The sequence below is a fragment of the Lacerta agilis genome, chromosome 6, assembly GCF_009819535.1.
Source record: "Lacerta agilis isolate rLacAgi1 chromosome 6, rLacAgi1.pri, whole genome shotgun sequence".
Classification (NCBI taxonomy): domain Eukaryota; kingdom Metazoa; phylum Chordata; class Lepidosauria; order Squamata; family Lacertidae; genus Lacerta; species Lacerta agilis.
The window spans coordinates 57,047,028-57,056,406 of record NC_046317.1 but is presented as its reverse complement, the minus strand read 5'-3'; the positions used below and the strand labels follow the sequence as shown (position 1 = coordinate 57,056,406).

Here is a 9,379-nt window from a genome sequence, read left to right as displayed (position 1 = left end):
CCACAGCTTCTTCCTGCTCATTAAACCCAGTTACCTCTTCTACTTCTGACACTTCCTCCTCCTCTGATTCTGCTCCTTCTTCCCCCTCTGGCTACCCATTGTCATCTCACCCCCGCTCCCTTAGCTCTGAGCCTTCTTTCCCTGAGGGTCCCCTTCGGCTTTCCCCCAGCTGGTGCCCCCCCCCACTCCTTTGCATCCAGTCAGTCCATGACAAGTGACCACAAAATTATTTGATTAACTAAGTTTCATGTGGTGACTTGGTTACTAAAATGCAAATAGTGAGAGCTGGCGTAGAAGAGCTGTGGTTCAGTGGCAGAGCGCATGCTTTGCATGAAACAGGTTTCATGCTGTTTCCCTGGCATTTCCAGATATGATTGGGAGAGACTCCCTGTCTAAAACCGCTTTGTGGTTTTGTTTTTATAAGAATATAAAATGTGATTTTATATATAAGTATATAAATTTTATGAAGTAAATAAATAAAACTCCCGAGAGCCAGTGCTTTCCAGTGGACAAAAATGAGTTAGATGATTTTACTCCAGTGATCTTACTCCAGCAGGGGCCAGCAAACTTTTTCAGCAGGGCCCCCCACAAATAACTCAGAGATGCATTTTAAATAAAAGGACACATTCTACTCATGTAAAAACAGGCTGTTTCCCGGACCATCCGCGGGCTGGATTTAGAAGGCAATTGGGCAGGATCTGGCCCCTGGGCCTTAGTTTGCCTACCTATGCTCCAGAGGATAAGGCAACTTCCTATGTTCTTATATGGATAAAGGCAATGGAGATGGATTAGCTCCAGGATGGCGACTAAATACTAGCTGCTAGCATATGAAATGAATGTGGTGAAATCGCCTTGTGACAACTTCGATACATCTAAAAATAACACATGACTAGGGCCTTAAGCAGAATTGAACAGCGTGTTTCTCTAGGATGTCACAATTTTCTAAAGTTTGCTGATTTTAAAACATTTGACCATCTAAAGCGCATATTTCAGAATTAAACAGACTACAAACATGCCAGCATCCCCTCCCTTCCAGCAAGTGCTCTCTGAAATTGCTAAGAATATTGCAATTGTTTGATAGGTTGCAACAATTTCATGTGTACTTATTCCTACTCTATAATAAATAAGGCAGTGACCCAGAATAATATCGGGGCAAACTGTTTTTACACTGTTCCTGCTGTTGTAATGTGGATTTCTTTTTGTTTTAAAAAACTTGTGCTGGATTTTGATTTTGATACTACTGTTACATGCTTCTTCTTCTTTTTTAAAGAAATGCTTTAATTTTTGTTTTTAAACAATATTGCAGTGTTTATAATACAACAATTGTTGTTCTCCAGCTTATGTCGGAGGGGTTAAGTAATAATGTAAATAAATAACCAATATTGGATTGGAGTCACTCCTTCTGTTGGAGGAAGGGAAAATTTGAATCAAACCCATGTTTTATTAATTTCATTGTAATCAGAGTGTGCTGGGGAGAAAAAAGAATATTCATTGCACATATATTTTTCAGAAATTTGTTTGTGTCCCCCCCCTTTCTGTACAAATAATAAAATCTGAATTATTTACAAAACATTGGCTATGATTGTCCAGAAGTGCAGTCAGCAATTGAGCTTCATTCATGATCATTAGGCAATTAAAAGGTAAGGGATAAAGGGACTCCTGACCATTAGGTCCAGTTGCAGATGACTCTGGGGTTGCGGCACTCATCTCGCTTTATTGGCTGAGGGAGCCGGCATACAGCTTCCGGGTCATGTGGCCAGCATGACTAAGCTGCTTCTGGCGAACTAGAGCAGCGCAAGGAAACACCGTTTACCTTCCCGTATAAATCATTGTAATTGTTCAAACTCATTACATAGATAATGGCTGGTGCCTTTGAGTGCATTTCCTCGATTCTGTGAGGCTGACGTTTTGTACAGCAATAACCCTGATGGAACCACAGATGAGAAACAATAGTTTGATAAGGTGTATGCAAACAAGGGAGAATAAAGTAACTCTGGACCTGATACTGTATATTTTTCTTTCAATGCTGGATAGATAATGCAAATATTTTGCATACTTAATAATGACAAGATCTAATTACTGTAGTAGGAACTGACTCTTAACAATAAAAAAGGAACCTATATATATTGCCTGTGTTGGCACCTCTTCCATCTTCAGAAAACAGAAGGTTGTGTTTATTGTAAGCTGAAACTTCAAAGCGAGTCCTTCCCATGAATTTTCTTTAAAAAATAACAACAACCACAAACCAATGTGGAATATGGAAAACTAACCTTCAGCCTGGAAAAAGAAGACACTGAAATTGACATATTTACACATCTCTAACCATTTCATTCTTCAACCTGAATAATATTTAGGGTCATCTGGAATTGCCTTTAGTTTTGTTGCTGCTGCTTCTTACTATTCCTTTTGGAAACCCTGAAATTTCAGCAATTTGTGTTGTGCTCCCCCCCCCCCTGCTTACTCTCTGTGTCACCACAGGTAGCTTTCCTTGTTCTTAATTTTGCATTCCTGGGCACCATTGCATGTTGTTGTTGTTCAGTCGTTCAGTCGTGTCCGACTCTTCGTGACCCCATGGACCAGAGTACGCCAGGCACGCCTATCCTTCACTGCCTCTCGCAGTTTGGCCAAACTCATGTTAGTAGCTTCAAGAACACTGTCCAACCATCTCATCCTCTGTCGTCCCCTTCTCCTTGTGCCCTCCATCTTTCCCAACATCAGGGTCTTTTCTAGGGATTCTTCTCTTCTCATGAGGTGGCCAAAGTACTGGAGCCTCAACTTCAGGATCTGTCCTTCTAGTGAGTACTCAGGGCTGATTTCTTTGAGAATGGATAGGTTTGATCTTCTTGCAGTCCACGGGACTCTCAAGAGTCTCCTCCAGCACCATAATTCAAAAGCATCAATTCTACGGTGTGTATGCAATTCTACCATTGCATACACACATATTAAGGGAGAGGTCCCTTTTCCAATGTGTATCACCATAGTTGAAACACTTCAGACGAACCCACTGGATGTTTCCTTACTTGCCTTCTTGAGAAAAGAGAAAGGAGAAGTTCAGTAATGCAGTCATGGAAGGGTACACTCTGAACTGCGTGCTATTTATCAAAACTGGGTCAGAGCATTACCAAATGAGCAAACATGGGAAATATCATTTTATAATGATCCTTGCCAGAACTTGGAAAAGTTATACTTCGCCTGGCCACCCCCACCTGTCCATCTCAATGCAAAGGTATTGATGCTTGTAGGAGAAAGGAGCAACATTGCTTGTGTTTAACTTTTTTTAAAATCAAGGAAAGAGCATTTAGACTCTCAAATAATTTGTTAAACCAAACAATCAAACTACTAAAAATGTGCAGAATGGTTATGTAAATTATGTGAATATTTGGAACTGGCCAAATTGACGGATACAATAAGACTAAAACCAATGAATACAGTCAAGAAGGAATGAAATTGCTTGAATGATTATTTAGAAAGACAAGGTTCTATTGTAAAAATTTGGCTGTGTCTAGAATGACATCGTGAATGGAAAAGGGGGGAAACACACACACACACACACACACGCACACACACAGATGAAAATAATACTGAAATACAGATAAAATATGAAATGTGAAAGAAAGTGTTGTGAGAGTGATGGAGGTCTATTATTACTATTATTTCTTTATTCTTTTACTGTCTAGTTTTCTTTGTATTTTTTCTTTTTCTTCTCTACTTTTTCTTTCTCTGTATTATTCTTTATGTATGGTTTTGTTTTGATGTATTCACTTTGCAATAAAACAAATAAAAAAATAAAAATGTGCAGAATGTCACGAGAAGTCCTTATTTATGGTGCCACTGTCCAATATTTGCCCATGACAGTTGTATCATAGAATCACAGCATTGAAGAGTTGGAAGGGTCATCTAGTTCAACCCACAACCCTGAGATTAAGAGTTTCATGCTCTACTGACTGAGCTATATAATCACATTCCACATAGCATTTGGTATTGTAATTGACTCCCAGGCTGTGCATTTGGTCCTTTAGGAGCAAAGTTACTCCATTCAGGACCAGGGAGTCCTCCACACTTGCCTGCCCCCTGTCTCTAGAAAAAGTACTTCTGTCTTGTCAGAACTCAATTTCACTGGTTCTGGTTTAAACAAGAGGTAGAGCTGAGTATCATCTGTATACTAATGAAATATATTTACTAGTGCACTCGTGTGCCTCAATAAATGTAATCATTAGTACACTCTTTGAACATTAAAATTGTGCAGCCTCCAAAACACATACACTTCCTAAACACAGAGTGTGTCATTAACAATGATTCAACAGTACAATGGTTCTCAATTAGTTACATATGGCGGACCCCCCGTTTTTCAAAGGCCAAGTCAGACTCCCTATTTTTGAAGTTTTTGATATCTCTGTGGTAGTTTTTGTTACATGAATGGTGTCATGGACCCCCTGGGTAGGTTATGTGGACCCCTTGGGGTCCACAGACCATCAGTTGGAATCCACTGGCATAGTTCATTTGTGGGATGATATTCCTTTAAGAAGTTTCAGCAGGTGGATGGATGTACAGGGCTGGAGTTAAGAGAAGGTCTTATGACACTTTCACTTTTGTAAAATCCAGTGTTGTGCCAGCTGTACTTAGGAAGCCCAGGGACAAACAACCATAAAGAGTGAAGCGACTCAAGGGTCAGATTTTCAACATAGTAGGAGGAGAGAACAGAAGAGAAAAGAAAAGGCGCTTTTTGCACCAGTGGTCTACTCTGCACAACTAATCCAGAATGTGAGTAATGCTTCTTTACTATTCCCTAGAAATGTGAAAATATATTGCTGCCTTTGTAACAACAACAGAACAACAACAACAATGAATTTTAAAAATGAAAATGTTGATTTCCAGGCTCTGAGACATTAGCCTTCATATTTAGAGGGTCAATCTGTAGAGATACCAAAGAAATTTAGGACTGCTCCAGAGATGCTTACTACAGTTACTTTGAACATTTGGTTCAGGAGTGATTCCAAATCATGTAATTTATCAATTTATGTCGAGGCTATTTTAATCACTAGGCGGCAGACACATTTTATATAAACACTTTGATGAGTCTTAACAATGTTTACCTCAGGTAAGTCCCCTTGATAGCCTGCTTATGAATTCAGGCTAGCTGTATATTTTTAAATGGGTACTAAAGAATGGAGGCCTTGTTTGGTAGATAGAGATATTTATGGAAACCATATGGATCCATTTTTTGTTAATTATTTTGGCATTGTGTGTGTGAAGGGGCTGAAAACACCATCCAGAAGCTGCCACTGAATGACACTTGAAGGGGGCTCTGCTGTTGCCCCAAAGTATACCACTTAGAATATCAAAACAAAATAAGAAATGAAAAATTCCTTCCAGTAGCACCTTAGAGACCAACTAAGTTTGTTCTTGTTATGAGCTTTCGTGTGCATGCACACTTCTTCAGACAGATATTCTTTTTAGAATATCAATTGGTGATTGTGGCAGGAAGGAAGCAGGCACTGCATGAGGCTGCATTATGCAGGCATTGTTCCTAAAGAGTAGCTGGTAGCGCTACCAAGATGAGGTACAAGGCACAAAAGCACCTGCACATCAAACCAATCAGGTCTGTGCTGCTCATAGGAGCTGCTCACTTACAAAAAGTCCCCATGTACCATCTCATCCAACACAAGGCTGATGCGATGGGCTGTCTTGGGGTGAAAGCCCAGCTGAGCACTACAGTGCCTTTGGAATTCATCAGAAATTTCTTCCCCTGCTCAGTAGGAACCTCCAAATTCACCTCAAATTCTGCCATAGATGGAGTTCAACGACAGTCTAAGGATATGCAAAATTCGCCTGAGGACTTGCACTTGTCATCAAAATTATTTTTGCTTCCCTTGAAATTTCTGAGATACTTTGCCAAATCAGGAATCTTCAAATTTACCTCAAAATGTTGCTCAAATTGAAACTCAGTAACAACTCTGGCTATGATAAGCAACTAAAGGTTCTCCTCTTTGTTGTGAAGCAAGATCATCTCCATCTATCTAGTCTGAATGATAATGGTCACAAGCAGAATATCAGTGTGTTTTAGAAAGCTGCATGGCTGAAGGTGCACCATTCAGTAAGTCAAGTCAAAACATAGATCAGGGCCACAGTCATAGAATCATAGAATCCAACCCCCCGCAATGCAGGAATATTTTGCCCAACTTGGGGCTTGAACTTATAACCCTGAGATTAAGTGTCTCATGCTCTACTGACAGCCAATGTAACTTGGGGGGGGGGGGGAAATCAACTGGACCCAAAACAAGTGAATCATTTAATCCCTTAGCATAAGGTAAACCTACCCACCAAGTCATCATAAAGTAATTTTTGTTAGACACAATTTCCCCAACATGCTGTAGTAATGTATGGCAGAATTGATGTCCTGACAGAAGAAGGGGGAAACTTTCCTATCACTGGATTGCAATTGAGGTCCACAAATTTCATTCAAAGAGTTGCCCTGACAAGTTGAGTTTTAGTGCTTTGGGGGCAATATCTGGAAGGCATAGTGTATTACTAACTTTGCTAACCTTTAAATAGACTATGTCTGGTGCAGTTCTTTTTGCCTCCAAATATTTATTTATTTAAAAAGTGGGATATCAAATTAATCTGCATCCAGATTTATTTTTACAGAAGTTTTGAATGAGGGGTTGGTAGGCCTTTGTGGAAGGCAGGGTGTTACATCTCAGAGCAAGGAGAAAAGATATGTTTTCCTGTGGAACCATTCCTAGTTTTCTCCTCTCTTCTAAAGTTTGAACTATATCCTTTTACATCTTAGGGTGTGACAGAAGGCAATCAGTGTTTTATTGTTTGTGCACCAGGTTTTTAAAAATGTAAGTTGAGTGGTTAATGTGCATAATAACCAGCCATTGTGCACATTCACCAGGCCGCAACTGTGTACATTCACCACCCAGCTTAAACATATTTAGGGGAAAGTGGGGCACGTTGAGCCATTTTTTACTTTAAGCTCTACACACCTCAAAATAATGCACATAACAGAAAACTTTTGCATTTAATATTTATTAGGTACTATTCCAAACAAAATCAAAGGGTTAATGTTTCACATTTGATGGAATAAAATGACAAAAAAATCACATTTAAGTTTTTCAAAATAATGGATTTGGGGCACATTGAGCCATTCCAATTTAAGAGCAAAGAAGGCATTTTTACTACACAGTATAAGCTTCCAAAAGAGTTTCAAAAATATCTCAAAGTTCTTAAGATTCAGCATCACTTCAACTTGTACTCATTAAGTAAACATGGAAATGTTACCATCTTAGAAGCACAAGCATTTCCTCCGAAGCAGAGTGGTTTAGGCAACAATTTTACAATATCCTCAAAAGGAATCAAAGCTTCTGGTTCAGAAGAGGGAGTCAACTTGGGCTGGTCATTCACTTTGGACAGAACACGTTTTAGAAATTTTACAATGAAGTCCCCATATTCATCAGGAAAAAACACTTGTCTTTTCTTGTTCAGGAAAAGGTCGGTCTGTCACAAAAGATGAGAAATATTCGTCATCTCCAAATGTATCTCGGTTGAAAGGACTGATACCAGTGACGGCAACTCCTGTTGGATGTTGCTAGGTGTAAATGCAAGAGGGTAGGCTTTGGCAACAATTTCTGGTATGTCGTAAATTGTCATTGGTTTCCCAGGATTAGTGGTCATCCATGAATCACAACTACTGTTGTAATATCTCTTAAATGGTCCATAAACACATCTGTCGAGAGGTTGCAACTTGTGGCTACAATGGGGTGGGAATGTGAGCATTGTCACTCCATTTGCCTTGGCGAGATCCAAAACTTCAATAGAGATGTGGCTGTCATGGTTATCTAGAATCAGAAGCACTGGGTGATCTTTGGAACTTCTAGAGTATTTGATGAAATGGTTCATCCATCAAATAAAATTATCAGCTGTCATCCATCCACTGGGATGTGCAACACCAATGCAGTCTTTTGGACCATTTTTTATCATATAATCTTTGAAATGCACCCTTGGAAATATGAAAAATGGAGGAACAAGAATTTAACTTATTTTACTATTGTTACGAGACATATAAATTTATTAATTTAAACATTTGAAGAAGTGTAAACTAACAGAATATAACACAAAAACTAATAAACTATGAATGATATTTTCCATGGGGTACATTGATCCATACTCAATGTACCCCATTCCCAATTGGATCAATGTGCCCCATATCACCATTTCAGACATAAATCTATTTTACACAAAACAGGCTGGCAGCCATGACAAATACAGTGGTGCCCCGCTAGACGAAAACAATTCGTTCTGCGAGTATTTTCGTCTAGTGATTTTTTCGTCTAGCGAAGCACCAATGCAAACGATTTTTTTTTTCATCTTGCGAGGCAGCCCCATTGACAAATTCGTCTTGCGGGGCAGCCTTCCGCTAGATGAATGCCTTCGTCTAGCGAGTTTTTCGTCTAGCGAGGCATTCGTCTAGCGGGGCACCACTGTATTTTAGTACATACTGCAGCTATGTTAACTATGATCACATAAATGAAAAGATATTTCAGCTACCTTTACAACTTTTAGAGTTACATGGTTCACAATACCTATAATTTTTTTTACTAAAGCTTACCTAATTTAACAAATATGGATTTTTAAAAAAACTTTTTTGAAAACCTAAACCCAAACACAATGACAGTATGTAGTATCGCTGCTGCTGCTGCTGCTGTTGTTGTGTTGCCACAAACGTTGTATAAAAGCTAAAGTACGGTTTTAAAATGGAAAGGATCAATGTGCCCCACTTTCCCCTATATATTAACATATATATCAAATTAGATACAAATAAATGAGACTATTATAAAGGAGTGTTCATAAGGTCTGTCCCCCTTTATAAACCATATTTCATATTTTCTTCCATGTTTTTCATTAATGTTTCTTTTTAAGGCCTAAGAAAGGTCTTAAGATAGTTAAGTTAAGATGCAGGTGTGCAGTTCTCTGAATCATCTTTATTCCTTTTCTTGTGAAATTCACTTCTACCTTAAGAACTTTCAAGCACACTTCCAATTCTTCTAAATTAGTTCTTAAATCATATAACTTGCCCATAAGTAGGTCATTGCAGCTGTATTATTAACTTAAGAACAAAGCACACTGTGTGATGGTCACTGTATTTCTTTTAAAATAACTCTTAAGCAATTCTATGCTCACTTTTGACTCCTGTCATGATTCAGAACCAAAAACCATGACTGCATGTAAATGATGAGCTGAATGAACCTTATGATTATTCTAAAAAGTGGTCATGATTCTGGTTTGCAGCAGGAGATTTTTAGTTCATTTTTGCAAAGCTTTATGACAATTGCATCCAGTAAATGCAATATACTTCCTGAATGGAGATAGCTCAGTT

The 9,379-nt window shown here is 38.8% G+C and overlaps 1 protein-coding gene across 1 annotated transcript in view; it reads left to right on the top strand.

The window, feature by feature from the left end:
* The first annotated feature begins 4,703 nt into the window (after positions 1 to 4,703).
* PIGR (polymeric immunoglobulin receptor) overlaps positions 4,704 to 9,379 on the top strand; it is a 28,242-nt gene continuing 23,566 nt past the window's right edge. The window contains exon 1 of the mRNA XM_033152894.1: positions 4,704 to 4,761. The gene's annotated coding sequence lies outside the window, so the exon portion shown is untranslated. The remainder of the gene's footprint in view (positions 4,762 to 9,379) is intronic.